This window comes from Motacilla alba, chromosome 3, assembly GCF_015832195.1.
Source record: "Motacilla alba alba isolate MOTALB_02 chromosome 3, Motacilla_alba_V1.0_pri, whole genome shotgun sequence".
Lineage (NCBI taxonomy): Eukaryota > Metazoa > Chordata > Aves > Passeriformes > Motacillidae > Motacilla > Motacilla alba.
Window position 1 is genome coordinate 67933714 of NC_052018.1, and position 23917 is coordinate 67957630.

The 23917-nt window shown below is 36.7% G+C and overlaps 1 protein-coding gene across 11 annotated transcripts in view; it reads right to left on the minus strand.

Moving 5' to 3' along the window:
- Nucleotides 1-23917, minus strand: part of CHRM3 (cholinergic receptor muscarinic 3) — a 269545-nt gene that overhangs the window by 20025 nt on the left and 225603 nt on the right. Inside the window, exon 2 of one of the 11 annotated variants that reach the window (XM_038130544.1) lies at nt 6247-6293. The exons of the other annotated variants lie outside the window; for them this stretch is intronic. The gene's annotated coding sequence lies outside the window, so the exon portion shown is untranslated. The remainder of the gene's footprint in view (nt 1-6246; nt 6294-23917) is intronic. 11 annotated transcript variants of the gene reach the window in all.

The following is a 23917-nucleotide window of genomic DNA, read 5'->3' on the forward strand; positions in this document are numbered from 1 at the left end:
TACATAGAAATTACAAACCAAATTATACCCACTCCTTGATAGGGACAGCAGATAAAGTAAATATATGTCATTCAAGTACTGGTCTCAATCAAACTAGGAGCCAAATTGCAGAAAAATGTGTTCCCTGATGTAGTTTAACCTAAATTCTTTTTTTCTTCCCCCTTGGAATAGACACATCTGCAAGTCCTAGTGGAATTCTGTAGATTAATCAAAATTGCCCATTCCAAACTTTAACCTCCTTTATGCACACTGCTGGGAATTTGTAAAGTCTCTGGGAAATCGACGGTGGCAGGCACTGTGGATTTCAATACATGCAAGCAATTGTTCTTTAGTGAGATGCAGACAAGTAATCAAATAATGCTCCAATGCTATGCTCCTTTTTTAGGCTTTGTTTGCAGGGCTTGGGGGTTTCTTTTTGTTGTTTGCTGTTTTGAGTTACAGAGCGGAGATGTGCCCAAGTGGGCATGTCACTAAATGGAGACATCTCCGATGAAAGCAGACTTGACAGAGAGGGAGAAGGCACCAAGGAAAAACTAATTTTTAGCTATTCTACATAAATGCCTGTTGGTAACCCTCATGACAGGGTCCTCTTCCTACTGCCTAATTAAGATTTAATTAGGTTTGCTTGACTCTCTCTCCTTTTCTACCAATTTGAAATATATCCCTATAATTTGGAGGTTTTGAACAACAGTTTTACAAAATCAGTGCTAGTATAGAGAATACACATTCACAAGGCAGCGATTTTATTCTGTGTGCAAAATGGATCTGCTCCAGCAATTCACTGCAGTTACACCACGGAGTATTGATTTCTTTAAGACCCTCTTGTCTGATGGTTTTAGGAGGTTTGTAGTAAAAGAGGCATAAGGCTGAGGAGGGAAAATGAAGGACTCAAGGTTAAGAAAGTTAAATGTGGAAGTCAATGTATTCCTAATTCTGTCTCAGGATCTCTATACACTACAGGAGGAGTGATGTATGCAGATCTTTAAAATAATATCACCTTTCCTTGAAAGGGTACTGCAGAGATTAATTTAGTAAATCACAGGCATTCCTCAACTTTCGTATATGCAACTTTGTAAAATGGAGGATTTTGAACTGTATCTTTGCAGGGTTTTGTCTACACAATTCTAAATTTTAGGATCGTTCCATCAACAACAACAACAACAACAAAAGACCATTTTTAAATGCAGAAACAATGTTTTCATCTATTACACTACAAGTTTTCCATTCACTATCTAGCTAACACAGTCATGGTACTCTGCAGTCCCTCCCTGTTTCTGTTTCTGAGGATCTGGGCATTCTGTACATGGCAAATAGAAAGACATGGAGATATAATTACATTAGCTGTAAAGGTTGCTATCTAAGTAACAGGATTTTGCTTCTAAAATAAGATGGTTGAGTGGACTCATGATTGTTTGTATTTTCTCTTTCAAGCCTATAAAGCCTGCATTTTGTAAACCCATTACAGTCTAGGAGAATCAACAAAATACTTAAAATCAGGAGTCCTACATAAATTAGAAGGAAAATATTTCTCTTAGTTTTGACAGGGTTGCTCAAATGGCAATATAATATGCTATTTTCAGAAAGGAAGTAGAAAGCTAGAAGAAAGAGAATCTGTACCTGGAAAAAATATCTCCTGCTCTACAAGGTCAGAAGTATTTTAATGCTTGAACTAAGAGTAGGCATACATGCTGCACATCTTTTCACAAAGTCCCATTGCCTTAAAATAGAAACAATAATGCTGCATTATTTCCTTCCATTCATCTGAATCTTCCAGCTGCCCCACTTTTAAGCTTTGATTTGCCAGGGAGCTGTACTTCTAGGCTGCTGTGGGTCTAGCTGACCAATTATTTTTTAGAATCAGAAAAGAATCCTCTATTTGGTTGCCACTCAGGAGGGTATTTTGTTTGTTGTTCTTTTAATCTTTCTTGGCAGTCCTACAGGAATACATGTGGGTAAAAGCTCCTAGGACTGAGTAGTCTTAATTAGGCAAATATCTGCAGCAATCCATGGACAGACTCCAGAGAAGATAAAATGGTTTTGGATTTCTACTGGTGGACATCAGAGAAGAGGACAAATTTAATCCTCACTTGCTGCTATTGGTACCTTCTTGCCACATTTCTTGCAGGGTTAAAGGTTTGCTATAGAAAGGCCAATGCAGGCTTTTTCTTTTGTTCTCCTGCACGACCTGAGTAACAGCTCTCAGAGGTGTTTCAAACTCAGTTTGCAGGACTTGTGAGCTGGACCCTTGTGTTCAGCAAGAAGCATGTGCTGCAGAGTCACTGTGTTCTTAAAAACCTGTCCTATGGGCCAGGAGAAGAAGGAGGTGTGCCTAGGGTTTGCATCCAGGGCAGGGGTACCAGGAGAAGAGTGGAATGGTCAGCACAACTTGCACATGCTTGTGAATGATTGTGTGCTAAAAAGCTCCTGCATGAAATGTCACTGCACAAACAAAACCAGTCTAGATAAAGATAAAAGAGACGCAAATTATAAAATACAAGACAAAGATGTGTGACAGTGCAGTGTTGTAACTCCTTATGGGAACCTGAAGTCAGCAGGTAAAGCGGGGGGGGCATGCAGGCAATCCTTCCTTTTGGGATAGTGATTCTTGTAACTGAAAGTAGCAACAGAATTACTTGAAGGAAAAAGGCATTTCCAGTAGTTGGAGCAGCAATTCTCTGTCATCAGTTCTCCTTCTTCCTATGGTGCTCTCATGGCTATGAGAAAGGCTATTACACACACACATAGTCAGGAGAGGAGTCCAGGTATTATGGACTGAACAGGTTAAGAACTGCTGGGGCTTGTAACCCTCTTCTACAGAAGAAAGCATCTTCAGCAATGAATTACTCAAGAGAAAGAATTGCTTGAAAATGGCTGGAAAAATGCCACTTTCCTAAGAACTGAAATTTTTTGTTTGTCATGGAAGAAATACAGATTCAAAGAGTAGGAAGACCAAAGATTCTGTTAATATCAGAATTTTATATCAGAACAAGACAAGTGCACGGAGTTGTTTTGGCATGTATTATAAACAAATCAATGTCTTATTTCTCCTATGTCTGACAACAAAAGTGCCAGTGATGATCTTAGTGAAGAGAAGGAAGAAGCCACACTGCCGCCCAGGCTTTCAGGAAACCCACGCTTTTTGTTAAATAAATACATAAATCCCTCACCCACTTACATCACTTCTGTACCATTTCAGCTGAGACTTGAGATCTGATTGCAGATGCTTGGTATGGTAGCATGAAGAACAGAGCTAAAAAGAGAATCAGGTTTCCAAAGAGACCAGGCATTATGGCAAAGCCAGTGAAGCTGTGAACCAGAGCCAGGTGATGGCAGATAAACACGTGGGCTTCTGAGTCAAGTCCTGCTTTCTGCCACCCCAGCTGCTGTAGACAAAGCAAATCCACCATGCTTGCTCCTGAAGAAGCCATTGCACAGGACCTCTCTGATTCAGTATCATTTTATGAGAGAAAGGAGGCAGGGAGAGCTGAATCTCAATATAGGAGTTAGACATTAAAAGTGACAGATGAGAAAAAGAATGCATTTCCAGGCTTAACCTCACATCAGTCAATGGTGTTAGCTGGGAGCCTCAACATCTCCTTGCTACCAGGGGGCAGTGGTTGCTGGAGGAGGAGTTTATGGTATTTCAGCAAACCCATGGGCACAAGGAAACTACACTGGATTTATCTGTGTTGCCTGAAACACAGAGGCAGAGGGCATCTGGAAGGAAACGAGCTGGCTGCTCAAGTGGCTCCATGCTGAAACACCACAAAAGACCTGGAGTCCACATCCCAGATGGCTTCTTTATATTTTTTTCTTGGAAATGATATTCATATTTTAGTAAGAACTAAAGGTAAGGGATATAGCAATGTTATTAGGAAAGTGAACATGTTAATGTTGTGTTAACATTTGGAAAACCTTGATCTTTAGGAGGTCAAACACTTTCAATGTAGTACTGGCAGCGCTAGACAGGCAACTTTGAGCAGTGTAGGAATGCACCTGAACTGCTATATTTGTGCATATCATCAATACAGCACACAGCAGGATTTTCTAGATTTTTTGCTGTACTGTGGATTTATCTTCAAAATCATGCAGGATTTCCCTGCCATTCTCAGTACTGCATGTCAAATTTTCTAATTTTTCCTAACTAAATAATTAATGAAAAATTTTAAAATTTTCTAACTAAATAATTAATGAAAATTAAAGCATTGGTATACTCTTCCATCACTGAAAAGTACCTGTTGACTGTGAACAGGCATTTAGTATCCAGTGTCTCCAGCTTTTTCAAAAATCCAAAAATCCTACCTCAGCAAATGTGGCCCAATTTCAGAGATTGGGATTATCTGCACTTCTGCTGAAGTTACTGATAAATTATAATTTAATACATTATAAATTAATTCAAAGATTTTGAAAGAAGTAATATTAAATTAACTACTGATACTTCAGAATATTAATTGCTGCTGGAATGCTGGTAAGACTTTCAAAAGGCAAAAAGTACCCATAAGGGACTGCGTTGAATCAGAGTTGCTTGGATATGTATTAATATTTGCCTGAGCTTTTGAAATGGAGACTAACACTTAAATCTCACTGTAGCCTTTTTTGACCTGAGCTTACTTTCCAAATGTCTCTGTGTCCCCATCAATCCCTTTCACTAATCCTTGCTGCTGCTTCACAATTTTTCCAGCTGAAAATGTATCCATGCAGGCAGTATCCTCGAAGCTCTACATTATTAGTGAATACAAATTAGCTGTGACTCTTTAGGATTCATGTAAACCTATCAATATTCCCATGCTGGCTGTGCTTTCAACTGCAAGAGAAACACTCCACACCAACAGCTGCAGCATATTAAAAATCAAAAATGAGAATTTTGATGGCACTTTCACATTTCTGCCCTTTCATCTGTCCTCTATCACTCATTTACTCACAGGAGGAAATGACTTTTCTTGCCAAGGTAGAGGTAAAATGTGTCAGTATGTCAGAAAAGGGCAAAAAAAAAAATCATTAGTGCATCATAGGAAACAATTTCTGAGATACAAAGTGTCAGCAGAAATGAGTTTGTACTGTTGCATTCCTGTGACCTTCTTCAAAAATGCATAATATACTACATATTTTTTGCTACTAGAAATAATTTTCAAATGATAGTACCTAGATGAATCAATGTTTTACTAGAGTCTCTCTACTTATCAATACTTGTTTTTTTCTTTCACAAAAATGAGGAACAGCTTTTCTGAGAAGCGGAAATAAAAATGTGTGCTTTACTTGTAAAGTAAAATCTGAGAGTCGGGAAATAATAAATGCCAGTGTAATTGGAAATATTGTCCCTAATTCCAATGCTGCAAGATTTCACACTGAGTTTATTTCAACACACTGTTTGCAATTTAAACTTCTTGCCTATTTATGTAATTTTTGCAAAGTTTCTAATTTCTCTTAGTTTGTAAGGAAAGAAAAGAAAAGAAAAGAAAAGAAAAGAAAAGAAAAGAAAAGAAAAGAAAAGAAAAGAAAAGAAAAGAAAAGAAAAGAAAAGAAAAGAAAAGAGAAAATAAAAGAAACCAATATAAACCAAGCCTTACTGTTACTTAGGACTAAAAAATTTGGCCATTAGAAGAAGGTGAACTGGAGCCATGAATATGCAGATTTGCTGGCATGGGCAATGAGAAGGTCATGTGGAAATGAGGGGCCCAAGAAGAAATGGAAGAAGAAAGAGAAATATTTGTATCAGAAGAGGGGAAGACATTTACAGCTCCAGCCATTTTACAGCCTCTAGTACATGAAAGTTTTAGGGAATGATGGGGATGTGGCTTACAGGGAGCTCATGGTCAGAGACAGCACACAAATCTCTAGAGCTACTGCCTCATTTGCAAGCCCTCGTTACCCCAGGGAGATGAATGGCTGGAATTTTACTCTGTATGTGCCAAAAAAACCCCAGGTATGGGAAGCCAGTGCAGCAGGGTCTCAGTTTTGTGACCTGAGTGCCTGGCTCCCAAGTGCTAACTTCAGTGTGCTTTCTGCAGTTCTTCCAGGGGCACTGCTGGGTTGGGATCCTGTGCAGGAAATATCACAGAGTAACTTCCCACTGACAGCCCCCACAGCACAGCAGGTCAGAGCTCACTTGAGACTGCCAGTATTTGCTAGGTTTTTTTCATTTATTCATTGAAACTTCTGTCCAGAAATCAAGCAAAGCAGAAGACCAAGAGGTCAAATCTGGAAGCTGTGTACCTGAGTAAATAAATCACAGATGATTACACTTACAGTGCCTTCCTCTGGCCTAGTCAAAGGCAGGGAGCACCAGTCATAACCTAAACACACAAGTGGAGAGAAAAACAACGTTACCAACAAAATATTTGGGGATAATTGATACACAAAAACATTGGGCAGGAGTTTGGCATGCCTCTTTTAGTAACTATTCAGGAAGGAATACATGGGGCTTTCACTTTACTATATATATATATATATATACACACATATATATGTATATTGCTCATTCATTTTGATGGCTGCATCAAGTACTTTTTCTTTCCACATTCTGATACACATCATTATAACCTAACTCGAAACTGTTTTTCAAAAAATCTGCATCAGTATCAAATAGGAATGTCTTTTTGCAAAAGCAGGAAGCTATAAAAGAATAATTTATCTTTTAGGAGGTTACTTCAAGGCAGATTTTTCCATTAAATAATTTCACTGCAGTGTATACTTGAATTGATAGAAGTGAAATGCAAGCAAATTCAAACAACTTAATTCTCTAAGAGCTGTATATTGAAAGTGGATGGCAATGAGGTTTTTCTTTCTTTAGGAAGATACTTTTTTTTCTTCTACCATGTGAAAAATTTTCCAAACAGCCAAAATTTTTGTTTCCTTGATGTTGTAAAAACCAGTTCATAAATCAATACTTTCCAGTAAAAAGGCCCATTCAAACATCTTCCCCTGTACATACTTAAGCACAGACTCCTTGTGTGTGAATAATCATGTGGTTAGAGAAGTCAACAGGTTACACTCACCTCTGTTCTCAAAAGGAGACACTGGTGTGCCACTCTGTAAATCACTTTAATCCCTTATTTTTATAAATGGGTATAAAATCCATTTATGTACCTAATCACTATGTCCAAGTCCCAACTGAATTATTCTGCAAGACATATTCATGCCATTGGAAGAAAAGTCCTTAAAGCTAATAGAAAACAGCTAATAGCTATTTAATGTGACCTTTTCCTTAAAGCCAGGTAAATATCAAACCCTGGTTTGCATGTCTAAATGGAATTTGATTTGAGAAACCCAAGTGGAATAATGATACTTTTCCCAGGTCTTGCTTTTGCACTTAGTTAGGACAGCCACTCAACAGGATCCTGACTCTGCTCCCTTTGCTCATCTTCAGGAGTGGACAGAGATAGTGCAAGTAGACCTAGTAAAGAGGGGAAATTCAGATCATTCAGCATTGCAGAGATCTGCCATGAACTGGATTAATAAATCTGCACTTTTTAAATTTGGCTTTGCAAGTTTCCCTCTGTGTATTGGTCTCCTGCTCACCAATAAAGCCTGAAACTTAACCCCCAAGAGAGTTGCATGGAAGACTCCCGCTGGTTTTGGGAGTAGCCTGTTCCATGAGCTCCAAAGCTTTTCAGAGTGACCTTTCTGTCCTTATGAGGCTTCTGTTAGAGCACGCATGTTCCTCACTTCTAGGCTGCTGGGCACTATCATGTCCTTAATAGACTTTGATGTAGCCTTTTAAATAAGAAACAGTCCTGATTTCTTTTTCATTATTTTATTCTTCTGTTTGCCATAAGATCTTCACTTGAATCTGTTCTAAATATACCCAAATGTCAGAGTTTCTTTATATCTGTGCTAATATGACTTTTCTAAAAATTTTTATTGACCTCTTATTTTTAACTCAGTTCACTTCCATCCAAGCAAAATGGGAATAAAGCCCTACTGTTCTTATTTATGATGTATTCTAATAACTCACAGAGGAGAATAAGTTCAGGAAGTATAAAAAAGTGAAGAAGGATTATTTTTCAAGTATTTATTTTCTAAAAAATGGTATTAAGTCTGGATGTTAGTTAATGATGAACAGCATTAATGTTTTCACTCAAAATGCTGTCAACAGGAAAAGTTAATTTCCAAATGTATATGTCTGTAAAGAAGACATACATAGAACTTGTTTCCCAACAAGTTTAGACCTGCAGCTTATAGAATGGATTCTAAAAAATTAATTACTAAACTGAACTAAAGTTGCATAAAACATATAAAGTACCAGAATGGTTTGCTGTATTTTCCACATTTTTACTACACAGAAAGAAAATGATCTGTATACTTTCTATATGCTTGGGTGCTTGAGTGATATTTGACATTCTAGGTAAGCCACCATCTGAGTGAATGTGGGACACAACAAACAACTTTTTTGCTTTTACACTAAAAGAACTGGTAGCATATATCCACTGGTTTTTTTGTTATTGTTTTCAGAGAATGATGAGGACAATTAGTTCTGTAGCAATTCACCACTGGACAAACAGAGATGGTTTAATTCTGAACTGCGTCAGAGTTGGGTATTAGATGGGTGACACTTGAGTGTCACTACCTGGACCACAGAGAAACCTTTAGCTCCTCAGTGCTGTGCAGCTCAGCCCTACAAAAACCTCCTCTGCTGGCTTGTGTTCTTTGTGCATGCGTGCTCTTAAATCTTGTTAAATCTACAATGAATTTAATGCGCCTAAGCCTCCTTTATCAGGAGAGAGCAGGTTACCTGTAGAGACCACACACCTAGTCATGACTGATAAAACTGCAAAATAAAGCAACCTGAATATAATGCTGGGCAATTTTAAAACAAAACAAAAATTCATCTGATTCACATGTTGTTTTTATGCAGGTGCTTTTAAGATCCCAAGGAAATAAATTCTGCTGAAACTATTTTCTACGACTGACATTCATCTGCAAATTTATCATAGAAAGCTCCCAACAGTAAGGTGTAACATATTGATTATTTCTCTGACTAAATGAACACTCTATCCCACACACCCAAATGGTAAGAAAATCCATGAAGAACCCCATTCATAACCTAGCACATTTCCACCAGTCTGTGGCATAACTGATCCTAATCTCATTCAACAGATTTAATATGCCTTTTTTTTTTTTTAGGATTGTGTGTGGTGGGTTTTTGCTGCTATTATTTTGGGGCTTTAAGCCCTAATCTCTTGTAGTTCATTAAAGACTAGAGAAGCATACTACAAGGGAAACACAATTGTTAAGCAAAGAACTGAAAAAGCTAATTTTTCTTGCTGAGGACCAAACTTTGACTATTTATCAGCCCTGACAATATGGTCTGTGGATCACTTTGCCCTTTGAGCATCAGCCTCTGTGAATGTCCAGCCAACATTTACATGTTAAGGAGGTGTTCCTCTGTGCCAATCCTCTCCTGACTATGAGATGGCACTTTCCTTAAAACAGCAAATGGAAGGAGATCTCCTGAACCAAACACAGCTGCTTCTTTCACAAACACTGCACAAATCCTGGTGGACGTCCCTTGATCTCCTCAGCCATTGCATGGTTCACCAGATATCCTAATTCTATACAGAGAATTCAACAAATCATATCAAATCAATAACTGCTTTCTCAAATTCTGTGAAAACCCCTCCTCATAATTTCAGTAGTTTATCTCTGAAAGGTATTGGTCCTACATCTCTAATGCAATTGATGTCTTCAATGAAATAAATGCCTTGAACTTACAGGAAGTCTGGCTGCTTCCAGATCTCAGCATGGAAAGTATTTTTCTCTCTGACTGTGCATTACCTACTTCTACTGAAGCTTTTGAAATCTACAATCTAATTTGAATATAATTTTGTGATTGATGGCAGAGCTTCAAAATAGTGCTCTATGAACTATGGAAAAATACTGTCTACATCTAAAGATAGTTGTAATTTTCTTAGCTCAGTGAAACTAGATTTGGTTTCTAGGTATTCCTGAGGCTATAATTAATGCATGTCTTTAGGCAAAGGGAGGGTAAAGTGCACCTGGACTTCTAAAACTATAGTTTGACAAACAGCTTTCCATGTGCAGAGTTTTTCCTGGCATGCTTAATGAAACTGCAAAAACCATATGGACTTATCAGTGTAAAAATGGTAAAAAACCCCGTGACTCTGAGCAGAGAAACCTTTAAAAATACTAATTCAATAGAATGTTTGGAGCAGCTCAGGACAAGCCATGAATAAAACTGGGCATGTGAAAATTCCTTTTTTCTCAGAAGAAATGTTCCTTTTTCTTCATTTTTTTTCTTGGAATGAAAAGGCAGTAGTTCAAATTCAGATAGGTTTGGGGGCTTTTATCAGATTTTATTTTATTTGGAATCCAAGCAGGTTTTTGTATCAACAATTTAGTAAAACTATTTTAGTGTCAAAAGACTTTACTTTCATAATGTCATTATGTGTTTTAAATATTTAAATTTTAAAAATATCAGTACATAAGTAATCATTAGTCTACATAGTGCATTTACACCCTTTTACATCCAAAAGATGTAAATAGAATTGCTAGATTCCAGAGAAAGTCTTCCATTTCCTGAATAATGTATTTAGCAGAGGAAATTTCCTTACCTGAAGCTTTCTAGCTAACTCTCTTTGTAAGGCTTATAAATGTGAAGTTATCTCTTCCTCTGGTGAGGTGCAGGCATGATCTTATTAGAAATTGTTCGAAGTAGAGTTTTTCTACATCTCTTTTTTAAAAAGCTTGTATCAAGCATCAGATTTTGTTTCCATCAAGCGCTACTGCAATACTGACCTAAAAGGCCATAGGAGATTCAGGACAACAAACTGAGTCACAAGAGAATGTTTCCCTTGGTCCTCTAAAATATATCCATGCCCAAAGTGAAAAATTGATCCATTAGCACTCATTTTTTTAATCCCCCTTTAGAATTAGAAAAACTGCCACCAAAGCAAGTAAAGCATCAATGCTCCAAAGATGTGACAGAAATCTCTGTCTTGTTGCACAGAAGTAAACCACTAGAGACCATATGGGAATACTGTCCAGTGGCAGAATCAGATATAAGGTTATGCTAATTACACTGGCATGGTTTTAGAAACCATTAACGTGGTATATGGCATTCAAGTGTTGTCCCATAGCTGCATCCCATATTCATATCATTCTCATTTGGATTATAATTAAACCAAAACTTCAAACTTCAGAAAACTAGATGGAGCTGAGGTTTTTCCAAAGTCCCAGGGTTTTAGAGGATCATTTCATCAACGTCTAAAGAAAAAGAAGTTAGGTGGTAATTTTAGGGCCAAACTCCCAAATCCCCCAACAAGGGGATTCTGCCACACAGCCTTTTGAGAAGGGAGTGCCCCCATCTGACATGGCTAGCACTGATGAGAGTCATGTTAACCATTTAGTTTAGTAGTCAAAATTTTTTTCTAGTTCTTACAGTGACTATATGACTTTGAAACTAAGTTTCTCATTATATAATTTCCAGTGGTGCTAGCAAAGCTTTTTACCCTAAGCTATTGACTTGTGTGCATGGAAAGTCCAGAAGATTAAAGATGGTTCAAGGTGAACCTCAAAATGCAGACTCATATAAACTTTATGATCTTGGATTTAACTGCTCTGTGCCTCAGTTGCTCTATTCAAGTAGGAAAAAAAACCCCAAATGCATTTAATTGTCAAGATTGTAGCTAATTATTTACAAAACCACTGAGTCTATATAATTAATTTTTCATTTCCTCAACTCTCAAAGAATTGCTAATTTGTCTTGAATTTTTTATTATCTCTAAAGATATCAAACTACTCTGTCCAAGCAAACATAAAATATAGTTTCATATGGATTCAAAATCTTAATCTAGAATCCAGCAGAGTTATAACAAGTACCACAATAGAAGTCATGGATCATGTTTTTCAATAAAGCAAAGCATTAGATGGCTAACCTTTTAAAGTAAGTTAATGCTGCAAATATTGCAGCAGGGATTTTTTTTTTTTTTATTCTGACAGAACACATTTCCTACCAAGGGCAATTGCCCAGGTCCTTAAATTACCAGCTTGTCCATACTTGGCAACCTTGCTAGCTCTATACCTCGTGGTGTCAGAGCTCTGCTTTACATCCAGGAGGAAACCTTTTTCTCAGAGTGACATATTCTTGTTACCCCACTACTGCAAGGCAGCCCTGCACTGGTATCTGGCCAAACATTATCTGTCACTTTTCCAGTCTGGCAGCATCCCTGTATGAAACAGATCACTACTTTGATTTTTGCCAGGGATCAATATATTGTGCATTTTTGCATTTCTACAAACACATACAGTCTGACCTTCATTACCTTACTAAAATGAAGAGGTCTTGGAAAGTTAAAAGTACATCATAACAGGAGGGAAGAGAGGACAGTTTCATATATTGATTATAGGAGTTATTACTACCAATGTCACCACAACATGTATATGTATTTACAGAGAGTGCTGGCAAGATTGTCTCTTTTCTCTCAGACCACATCTTTAACTCTTTCTAACAACAGTTTACTATCAGAGACAGGTTTATCAAAGCTTTGCAGTGCAGTTATGAGCGAAGACATGCATGTGAGAATATGTGTATTCATATGCAAACACACATATACCTTTCTATTAGACTGTTTTGTCTGGGATTATGGAATATTCATGAAACAAGAACAGAATGGCTATCAGCTTTTCTTATGGCTCCACCAGTTTGCCTGTACTATTTACACACACCAAATTTTGCTTTGTTTCACAGCCATTTTTCATAAGACACAAAAGAAATAGGAAATAACTGGGAAGACAAATCAAAGAATCTGAAGATCCACTACATGTGGCCATCCAATTACAGCCATGCTGTGAGCAGCACTATATGATCTGTATCTAATCTATCTATGTCTATATCTATCTATACCTGTATTTGTATCTATATCTGTATCTATATCGATATGTAATATATCTATATCTATCTATATCTATATCTATATCTATCTATATCTAATCTACATCTATATCTATATCTAATCTGAATCTATATATCTAATCTATCTATATCTATATCTATATCTATATCTATCTATATCTATATATTTATATCTTATCTATATCATCCATATCTATGTCTACATATATCTATATCTTTCAGTGAGCTTCTACTACAGCATTTCTTCATTTTCTGTGTGCTTAAATGAGAGGAATAAATTCTCTGTAACATGAGTGCTTGCCGTTAGCACACAGTTAGCTTTCTCTCCTCCTGAGGAGGCAGGCTGCTCTGAGATTTCTTACAGGCTCTCTGGCACAAGAGGTACACTGCCTGCTGAGAAACAGCAGGCTTGTTACTTTCAAGGAGAATGGTACCTCTCTCTGCACTGGAATCACACACATCTCACTCAGGGAGAGCAGCACCTGGAGCTGTAGCTCTGCACAAACAGGGAGACAGCAGCGTTTTGCAGTTTGTCCTTCCTGCCTTGAATGCCTGTACAAGATTAGAAATAACACAACCTTGAGTAAGACTTCAGCAACTCTGAGGAAGAAGCAATTTGCATCCCCAAATTGGTCCTTCACACTTAGGCTTGCAGTTGCCCAAGGTGCCTAATTTTCTTGCATCAGCTGTAGCATGCTAAGCAGAGCCTGTAATCCCCAAATACTAACTATTTTGAATAAATTTAAGTATTATGCTGGGGTAGATATCTTTCATGGATGCTAACTGAGCTGATAAGGATTTTCTGGGTGGTAATGGAGATCCTGTGCACAAAGGCTAGGAGCTTCCTGTTCCTTTTATAGAGTGCCAACTGATAAGGATGTTAACTGGAAATGAACAAATTAACCAAGCTCCAACAGAAGTCCTGAGGGTGGTCAGTCCTCTTCATTTGAACACTCCTTTTGGTTTACTGCCAATTTCTCATTTACTTTTTCCTCTACTTCTGTATTTCCATCTGAGATCCCCAAGGGCCCTTCAGCAGAATTCCTGAAGCTTCTCAGATCTTTTCTAGCCATGCAGGGCTGCACACAGGATTCCCTGGCGCAAAATGGAACCAGCCATATGAAGCAAGTTTGGCTGGTTTTTTCCTGATAATAACAATTATCAGACTGCAATCTACAGGTATGTGCAATTGTTGGTTGGGAGTAGAAGTGGTTCCTGAAACTTTACAAAATTTTAGGAAAAAGTTCAACCAACACATACTTTATATTTCTATAACAGCAGCATATATGACTTATTTTGGCCTGCATATTGCTCTTGTAGCAAACAGTATCAATTAAACAACTAGACATCAGTCAAATGTAAACTCTCTCTTCCTGAAGGAATTTCTGACATGCTGTGGTATTTAATTCTGGCCCACCTTTAGTGGATTGCAATGACTTATAGCACTTTGCATCTGTATCACAGACAATAAAGCCACGCAGTGTTTACTAGCTCTATTTTTGTTTTCTGGCTAGCACAGCTGCCTCAATATTCAGACACAAGAAAATTCCAGGGCATACTGAGTTCAGATGAAAATAAAATAGAGTAACCTATAGAGTAAAATCTACCTGAAAAATTCATTTGGATTTTTACCAAGACAATACTTCTACAGAAAGTTTGAATGCAAATATTTCTACTTCTTGGAAACGGTACTTTTAAAGGTAAAAAAAAAAAAAAAAAAAGAAAAAAAAAAAGAGATTGTCTTCTAGGTTTCCAGTGAGTCAGAATATAACCCCAGATGTTAAGTATTTGAGTTAGAAAACTCTTCAAATAAAAAAAAGTATTTCTGCATATTTCATATATAAAACACATACACTTGTAACAAAACTACTTTGGCAGATGCTTGGAACTGAATTTCATTTAAAAACCTATTTGAATAGAAATATTAAGGTTCTTTTCTCCCATTTGTTAATGAATCAGAGTCCTAAAAGTGAGGCTTTGTATGTGGGCAATGGCTAAAATAATGGAAAGAAAATGGATACTCAGTCATTGCTAATGGATACTGCATTAACTTCTTTACTGTATCAGTGCAGGAACAATGGATAGTCCCTCTGCACTACCAAAATGCTTCCCAGTAGCATCTTTTGGAAAACCCACTGGTCCTGACCAGAAAAAAATACTATGCAAAGATCTGTGCAATTGCCAATGTGAAAAAAAAAATTCTCAATGCTATTGATTTTGACTTCCACAATGGAATATCAGGTACAAATCTGACACTGTAGAATCAGAGTATATATATAAAAATAGTGGGAAATGAGAAAGAATTAAAAACATCATCCTTCTGAGAAATTTTTTAATAATTTTTCAATACTTCTTAGTCATGGTAATTTAAAATATTAACTCTTCAAATTAACTTGTTAATTCATAATATTAACCCTAAAATTTGGAGAAATTACAAAAATACTTTGGAAAACCATGAACTTTTGATATGTTTCTTTTTATTTAATTTTTTTCTTGTTTTAGTAATTTTTTAACACGTAAACTCAAAATATCTCAAGAAGGAATAGACTTCAAGGTAAGAGTTTCAAATTGATTCTGCAGAACCTGATATCCTTAACACTTTAAGCCAGCATGGGAGCTATTTGCCTCACTCTACTTCAGCAGTAGTAACAAAATATATTGCAGTTAAGGTAGAAAGTTCTTTCCAGGTTCTGAAGTTTTGACATATAAACAAAAGAAAAAAAAATGACATTTTTTAAAATCAAAACAAGATTATACCTTTTAGTTATACATTAATTTTAGTTTACCTTAGACATCTTCATGACCCATAGCCTTATGTGAATTTCTATGATACTTCATATTGAGAACACTGAAAAGTTGCAAGATACATCCAGTCTTACTACAATATAATAGAGAGTTTTCTTCTAGCCAACTTAATCTGTACAAGACACTTACAAAATGACTAAAGATTAAAAATAAAACTTATAGAAAATTTTGAGGAGTAGAAGTCCTTGAGTTATGGGAAGAGAGTGATGAAACATTGTTTAAACAAAATGAGAAGACTGGGAGAAATATTTAAAGTGTAGAAGGACACAAAGTAATTTTGGAAATTGTAACAGAATAAGCAAAACATTATTATTCTCACAGGTTGTGTCAACATCCTCAAAAATATATTATTCACAGCAATGAAGCACAAGTGTCTCAAAAATAATGAAGAGGCTGAGAGCAGGAGCAAAACCCCCAACAGTGCAGCTCCAAGAAAGGGAGGACTTTATTTAGTGTTATTAGGAGGGTACTCAACCATATCTGAGCAAAGTGAAGATTATTTCCTGGTGTCCTGGTTTCAGCTGGGCTATACGACGACATCTGGCTCCATGAACTATTAGTTTTTAGGATACATTTGAAGCTCTAGAGAAAGTTCTTAAAATGCCAGAATGGCAAACAACTTAAACAGACTAAACTGGCAAGTGAGATATACTATAAGAAAGAAACTCTTATTAGCAAACAGGTGGACTAGAGGGTCCAATGAGTTTTAGCTGTCTAAAATATTTTCAAGTGTAGAAAAATGTATAGTTTTAAAATTTATTCCGAAAGAAAGATGTATTTGTCACCTAGATGTTTTGCAATGGAAGAATCCAATACTAGAGAAATTAGACTTGTTCTCTGCTATTATAGACTCTGAGAACATATTTACCTGGCCAGATTAAATTTTATTTTTATCAGGAACAACTGTAAGGAAAAAGGCTTACTTCACAACATTCACACCTGAAATTTAATAAAAATGTAATCACAAGTTTTAAGGTTTTCATCTTCTGAAGGTCTCTTACCTACAATAAAAAAGGTTTACAACAACTTTTGAGAGGAATCAAGTTTTGTGCCCTTTTGTGCTTGTAAGAGTTTGTCAGTTTTCATTTCCGATAAAAAATACTTTTATTCCTTTAGGGCTTTTTTTAGTCAATTATGGTTTGCTTGCATTCACGCAAAAAGTACTAATAACAGTAATTTGAATAATTGTTCCCACCAATGAACACTTAGACTATATCCAGCATGAAAAAAAAAATCCTGTTGTTTGAAATCTACAGATGCAGTCTGTGCTACAGGACAGCCAGGCTGAGACATGAAGATCTACTGAAATAAGAGCTGAACAATGATGACAATGAGAGCTGAACCACTTCTGCACTAGGAGTAGGGACATTTAGGGACTATCATTTTGGACTATATCCACTGATGAAGATCAGTGCTTGATAATTTCTTAATCCCACACTCCCTCAAATTTTTAATTCTGAGTCTGTTCTTTTCTCTCAGCTGGAGCTGAAATTGCTGTGAAAACCTCAGGAGTGCAATCAGAGAAGATATATAATTTTATTTGACTGGTGGAAGTGAGGAGTTATTTAAACTTGTCTCTGTCACAGCTTAATAACGAGGAGAGAGTGAGAGGTGAAGATGTCAGCTCAGAAGGGCAGAGATATGTTTAATCTTACTCAGGTGAAGTGAAAGAGTGTGAATGGAAGTGTCACAGCACTGTGGGGGGTGTGTCACTGCTCTCCTGCTGTTAGAGCCACACATCAGCTGACCGGTCAGCAGGAGATTCCAGAGAGTTCTACTTTTGCATCAGCCCAGTCCAAGAACAGCCCTCAGGCACCACAGTCACACATAAACAGCAGTCATCCTGGGAAATGCAGCTCACTTGTCTCCTAGGAATATGAGGAATCCAGATTACATGGATAGGACCTACATCAGAGCTATGATTTAGGGTCTGGAAACAAGCTGGTGGAACAATCCAATAAAACCAGGTGTTCTTACCCTGAGTTATACATCAATTAGTCTGTCGAGACCAAGGTTTAGACCACAGACTAATTTTAATTACTAGGTTTTGAGGGTTCATATTTTGAGAGGACTTATTTACACAACATTTGCAAATTCAATGAACTAAGTACAGGATAATCAATAAAAGTAACTAAAAGGCAATTCTGAAACTCCAGTCATAGCAGTACTATTTCATACAGCTTATCTTTAAAAATAAAGCCAAGCAATATTAAGACAACTAGTAAAATGCACTTTCATCAGTAAAACTACTGCATTAATGAGAACTGTATAAACTATGGTCTGTGCTGTAAATGGCTTTGGAATGTAGCTATTACTGAGTGCAGCAAGTCAATACAAAGTTTTATTGAGTTCATACTGGCTTCACAAAAAAAAAGTTTATTTATAGGAATTATCTCTAACTGCTGATAGTACTCCTGTATGTAAACACTAGCACAGCTACATTTGGAAACTAAGTAGGAAATGTACTGGGTGTCCAGGTAAAGCCTCTATTGGGCTTTGTATGGGAAACTCGATGAAAGTATAATAATGCAGTAATAAATCATTTTAAGCAAAATATATTCATCCTTTTAAAATGTCATGAATAAGAACTTTCCTTAATTAACATGCCCTCAGACAAAATGCTCAGCACCTGGTAAGTTTTGCTACCCCTTCACTCCTACTTGCCTTCCCCTCAGTACTAGAAATGTGTCTTCACAGTATATAATTGTATTTTTAACTGGTTTTTCATAGAAAAATAACAGATATCACTAACAAAAACATTTCATCCTATTTATCCTAGTTTTGACACTGCATTTCTTCTCATTAACTTAAACCAAAAATTATGAACATATCTTTACTTTAGAGTCTGTATACTCAGGGCTTTAGATTGATGACCAAATTCTTATAAAGATTTTCTTCACTGCAGAAAGTTTTTTTTTTCATTTGTGACAAGCTTTCTTGTTAGTTTTGTCAAAATTTTTGATCTTAGAGATCCTTAACACATTTTCTTCACAATCTTAAAATTGATTCATTCTACTGAAAGTGGCATACTTCTTTTATTCCAGCATATAAACGGACTGCTGGCCTAATTGGAAATATCCTGTAGAAAGGAAGTTTGAGATACAAAATCCCTGCAGGGATCAATTACAAGAACAAGCTCTTCCCAAACAGAAGAAAAATAAAAACTGAAAGACCCTGCTGCAAATAATAACGGCTGAGAACAGTAGAATAGTCACAAAATGTCCAATGACTTTACATTTGTAATCTTCTCTGTTAAAGCAACTATTTCAACAATATTTTCTATTTATTTGTGAAACAAAAAAAGAGACTGTAGTTCAGTCTCTGCCAACACTGTAGGGTGTTAAACTGTGTGCAGATTAGTTATGTACATGTTTTTTTAAATGGCAAAAGTGAAAAAAGTGGTAGTTATTACTTTTAAGATATCAACTGACATTGTCATATAGTAGCCTAACCTGGAGCAGATGATGAGTAGCCTGACTAGATGACATTTATTTCCAGAGATTTACTAGGAGATGAGATGTGAAGTAAAATTGATGTGAACACTGACTGACCTCTAGCTAAGGACTGTGGCTGATGGTATGTGTGTTCAAATGCAATCCATATCATTTGGATCTACAACATTTCCTAAAGTATGGTCAACACCTTTACTGGATTATTTGAAAGAAAAGTTGAAAACCAGTGATCCCTCACAGCAGGAGGGGCTCTCTTTCCTGAGACTGGTGCACATAACAAAGGGTAAAATTACAAAGGGTAAAACACTTCCTGTAAAATGCTGCTTATTGCTGACACAGTCATTAGAAGATTTTAAGTGTGTGACTTCTCTCAGGAAGGTTTCAGAAAGGCAAGAAGAGCCCTTCAGGATATGAAATACATTAGGAAACAACTCACAACCTGAGCTGGAGGGTCTATTTCACTGCATCTCATCATCTCATGTGAACATACTGCATGATTTTTATAGCTTTGGGCATTCATGAACAATTGTCTCCCATTTTGTCCTGCAGTCCTCTGCACTCAACAAACCATGTAGAGTGTGGGAAAGCCAGGCCTGAACATCAGATAAAAACACTTTTCCTCAGGGCTGACTGCTCTCCCTACACCTAGTCTGCAACTGTGAGCCAAGGCTGGATACTGTGTTTTAGAAGCCCGCAACACCTCAGAATAAGACAATCCATGTATCCAACAGATACTCAATTACTTTTTCAAATGGATGTGGCATCTGCACAGATTTTACCACACTGCACAGAGAAAATGGCAATTTTCCATCTGTGAATGGGGTTGATAAAGCAGCAATCAGCCTTTCATCCAGACCCAGCTCTACATTGTGCCTACCAAAACACAACAAAAATTAAAGGGAAAGAGATATCTGTTTAATCAGCGGCAGGAATCATGGCCATTTACAAAGTATCCAGCCAGTCTCACACACCCACACCCTGCACTGACTCATATTGACTTGGGAATATATAAATCCATAATATCAGAACACAAACAGCATAACAGAGGTGCCTCTTTGGGTGTCACTGGCATCTTATACACGAAAGTTGTCAAAAGCACAGGAGGTGTGGAATCATCAGATTCCATGACAGAATTTAATGAAATATCTGAAATATCAGTAGACATATGTTTTAGCAGTCTTTGATGGGTTTTTCAGGGAGAGAAGAAATATAAGAAAGATTGAGAGAGAGGTTTGTGAGTGAAAGCAAGCCAAGTGGAAAGTTGTTCTAGTCCTAATGAAACAGGATTTATTTGCTTAATAAATATATTCAAGGTACTCACTTCTGCACATGGTACTAAGATCTATACTGAAAATTGGGCTAAAGGCTTTTCATTTGTGTAAGCAAAATGAATTTATGAGGAGAATGCTGCTGGGGATAAGATAGAGAAGGAGTTCAATTTTGATGTGCTGTGCAAGATTTCTCTGCCTTTGTCCCTTCAAGCTAATTTCACCTCAGCAAGGACCCAGGGGTTTTTCCTATAGATTTGAGCCAATATTAATGTTAAACAAGGCTGAGACTTGACCACAAGGTATGGGCTGGCTTAAACTTTCCCCTTCTTTCTCCAATAGGCAGCACAAGCACCACAGACTGCTCCCACAGGCAGTGTGGAGCTGGGCATCCCCCTGCACAGAGGGCTATTATGAAGTGGAGGGCGTTTGAGAAGATCAAGAAGGAAGACATTTCTCCATAAATCCACCTTTAAATCTAAACCTGTATATTGAGGAGAAGTCGAGGAGGAAAGGATGGCCATGAGACTTGCAGATATGTCTAAAACATCCCAAGAAGCAAGCAAGAGATTCCTTCATGACCTGTGGAGAGCAGAGCTGGGGAAGGGAGTGTCTCAGTTTAAGGAGACCCAATGCCTGTGGTGCTCTTTCAGCATGGAGCCTCCTCAGGAGGCTGTAGAGCCTGGAGCAATAAGGAACAGACCTCCAGCAGACTCAGAATATATTTTTTTTTGCAAAAAGTGGAAATGGATAGCAGCCAAATTATATTCCTTAAGTCTCAATGGAAGTCCCAATAGAGTAAATCTAATTGTAAAATAATAACTGTATAAGGAAATTTTACCAACAGGTCAGGTATTAAAAATGCTGTATTTTATACATCTAAGGTTGTCCTTGCAAAAAATGCACTATAGAGGTTTTGTATACACAATGATTTTTCCACACTTCAGGGATTTCTCCACTTCTTGACTTTAAAACACAAACTAAAACAGAAATAGACACATTTAATTTTAATTTCAGATCCCCTTCAATTTCAAAATAAATTTCAAAACTCAAGCTTTTTATGCTATGTTTTCAAAGTGGAAATTGCACTCATGCAAAAAGGTAACAAAAAAGTTTATGTAGCAGCCAGGTCTCGATAAGTTCCCAATAAGAATTCAACATAAATTTTTTCCTAAAGCTGTATTAGTCTTCTCAATAGAGCTTTATTTCATCCTAAATGAAATGCTTCTGTTAATTCACTACTCAAATGTGTGTTAACAAAAAAGTAGTTTCTCTACAAGAATACCAAAAGACTACTGAAACAGTTTGGTTTTTACAAAAATAGATTTTACCTCTATAAACTGCCTTCATCTCATACAGTATTTAAGCAGCTTACATATGTCTGTGAAGCATATAAAGTTTCTAAGATAAAAGCATCCAGATAAGAGTGTAACATCTGTATTAGGGCTGTTACATACATGAGATGATAAAAGTACTGATTTTCATTTATTATATTTTCCAAAGATATTCAAACTACATACAATTATCACCTACTCAAAGACGAAATAAATTTTAAAAAAAAATAAAAAATCACCACGCCTGCTCAGCCTTCAAATATTTTATCATACACTAATGAAAGGTAATTGGAAATTTATACATAAAATTAGAAAAAAAGAACTGTGATAGCTAAATTTAATTATGACTTTTAATTATAATTATAATTATAATGAATTATAATTTTAAATTAATTTAAGTTACAACATGAATGTATCCACAAGTTCTGAATTCTGTTTCTTCTTTAGTTTCCTTTAAGCGAGAAGGCTGACATATTCAGCCAGGCTTGCTTGGAACGTCACAGCTTCATTTCACTAGTCCTGAGTTTTTCTGTAGGATTTTCTTTATTTACATAAAAATACAGGCAAAATTGTGCAATGGCAATCTTAGAAGCACTAGGAACAGTTGTGACTGATGGTGCTGTTATATCAGGCTTTCTGACAGCAAACTGAGCGGTAGTGAGAGACCATTCCCTCCTTCCCACTTTCTACAGCAGCTTCCTGCAGTGATGGCCCACCCTGTGACTGCCCCTGCAATAACTCCAGGCACAGCTGTGCCTCCAGTCTACAACTGAAGGAAAAAAGCTTCCTGAAGCTTTATGGTGCTTCTCTAACACGTGGAAGGTGGTAAAACCTGTCATCTCTGCTTTTGTCTCAAATGAAGAGAAGGCAGAGTTACACATTTCAGAGTTCAGTGTTCAGATGTGGAATGACAAGTCCGTCTGAGCTGTGATTAAAACTGATTAATCAGTTTGACCTCCTGAGAAACAAATATTTCACCTCTTGCTGCCCACATCCTCCCTCCCCCTTCTCCCTTGGAGATTCCCATGCCTCTATAGAAGCAACAGAACATTAAGAAAACCCAATCAGTTTCCTAACAAACTTTTAAAATGCTTATTTTCTGGCTTTCTTTCCAGTGATTATAATTATTAACTGCAACTGCATTTAAGTCTTGCTCCAAATCAAAAATAGGAAGTATACATTTTGTTTTAACAGCTCTCCTGTTGTTATTTTTCATCTAGTTATTAGTAGTAAGTGCTAAATAAGTTATTTTACTATTATTAAATGTCAAATTTTATTCTGCAAGCACAAAATGATCCTATAATACACCAGCTCATTTAAAACATCACTTAACTTTAATTGCCACCATCAAAATAACCAGTTCTTACTCATGACACAAAGACATTTTTTCATTAAAACAAAAAACTAATTTGGTCTCACTTGGAAAAATTATGTTTTCTATATACCACCAATAAGTATGCAAGGAATACAGTGTTACAATTTAAAATGTGCCTGATGGGAAAACCACACCGAAATGTTTCAATTATTTTTTGTTTTTTACCACTATCTGTTGAACTGATTGCCTGCTTTCAGCGGAATTTAGGAATCAGGCTGACAAAACCTCTGGTTAGTTTCCTGCAAAGTGAAGTCTGATAAGCAGTATTTCTTAGTACCTGATTGCTGAAACTGAAATAACATGGGCTGAAATGGTGACTCTAAAAACAAAGTAGCAATAAAAAACAAAATGAAAAATAATTAATTTCTAAACTGAGATTAAATCACCTTCAAGGAAAGGTGAGAAGCCTTTATTTTAGCATTCATATTAATTGCTCTGAATTGCATTGTAAATTTCAGGGTAGCGGAAAGACAAGCTCTGGGATATTGAAAAAAAAATTAGGACATGCAATCTTAGGAGTCAACTTATTTTCTGATTTGTGTCACTGTAAATTTAGAGCCATCTTACTAGGAAGTCAGGAGTCACTCCAAGCTTAAGTTGATGTGACCTAAAGTAAAATCTAGTCCCATTAATCTTTGCTTTCCTTAATTTGTCCCATAAAAAGCAGCAAAGATTAGAGGAAATCAAAGTTATTCAGAGTATTTCATTTCCACAGGGGTCCATAAATATGCCATTTCAAAAATCAAAAGAAAAATGACCTGCCATTAATTCTCTGCCCTGCTTAGAGGTAATTTGGAAGATGGGTGCTGGGA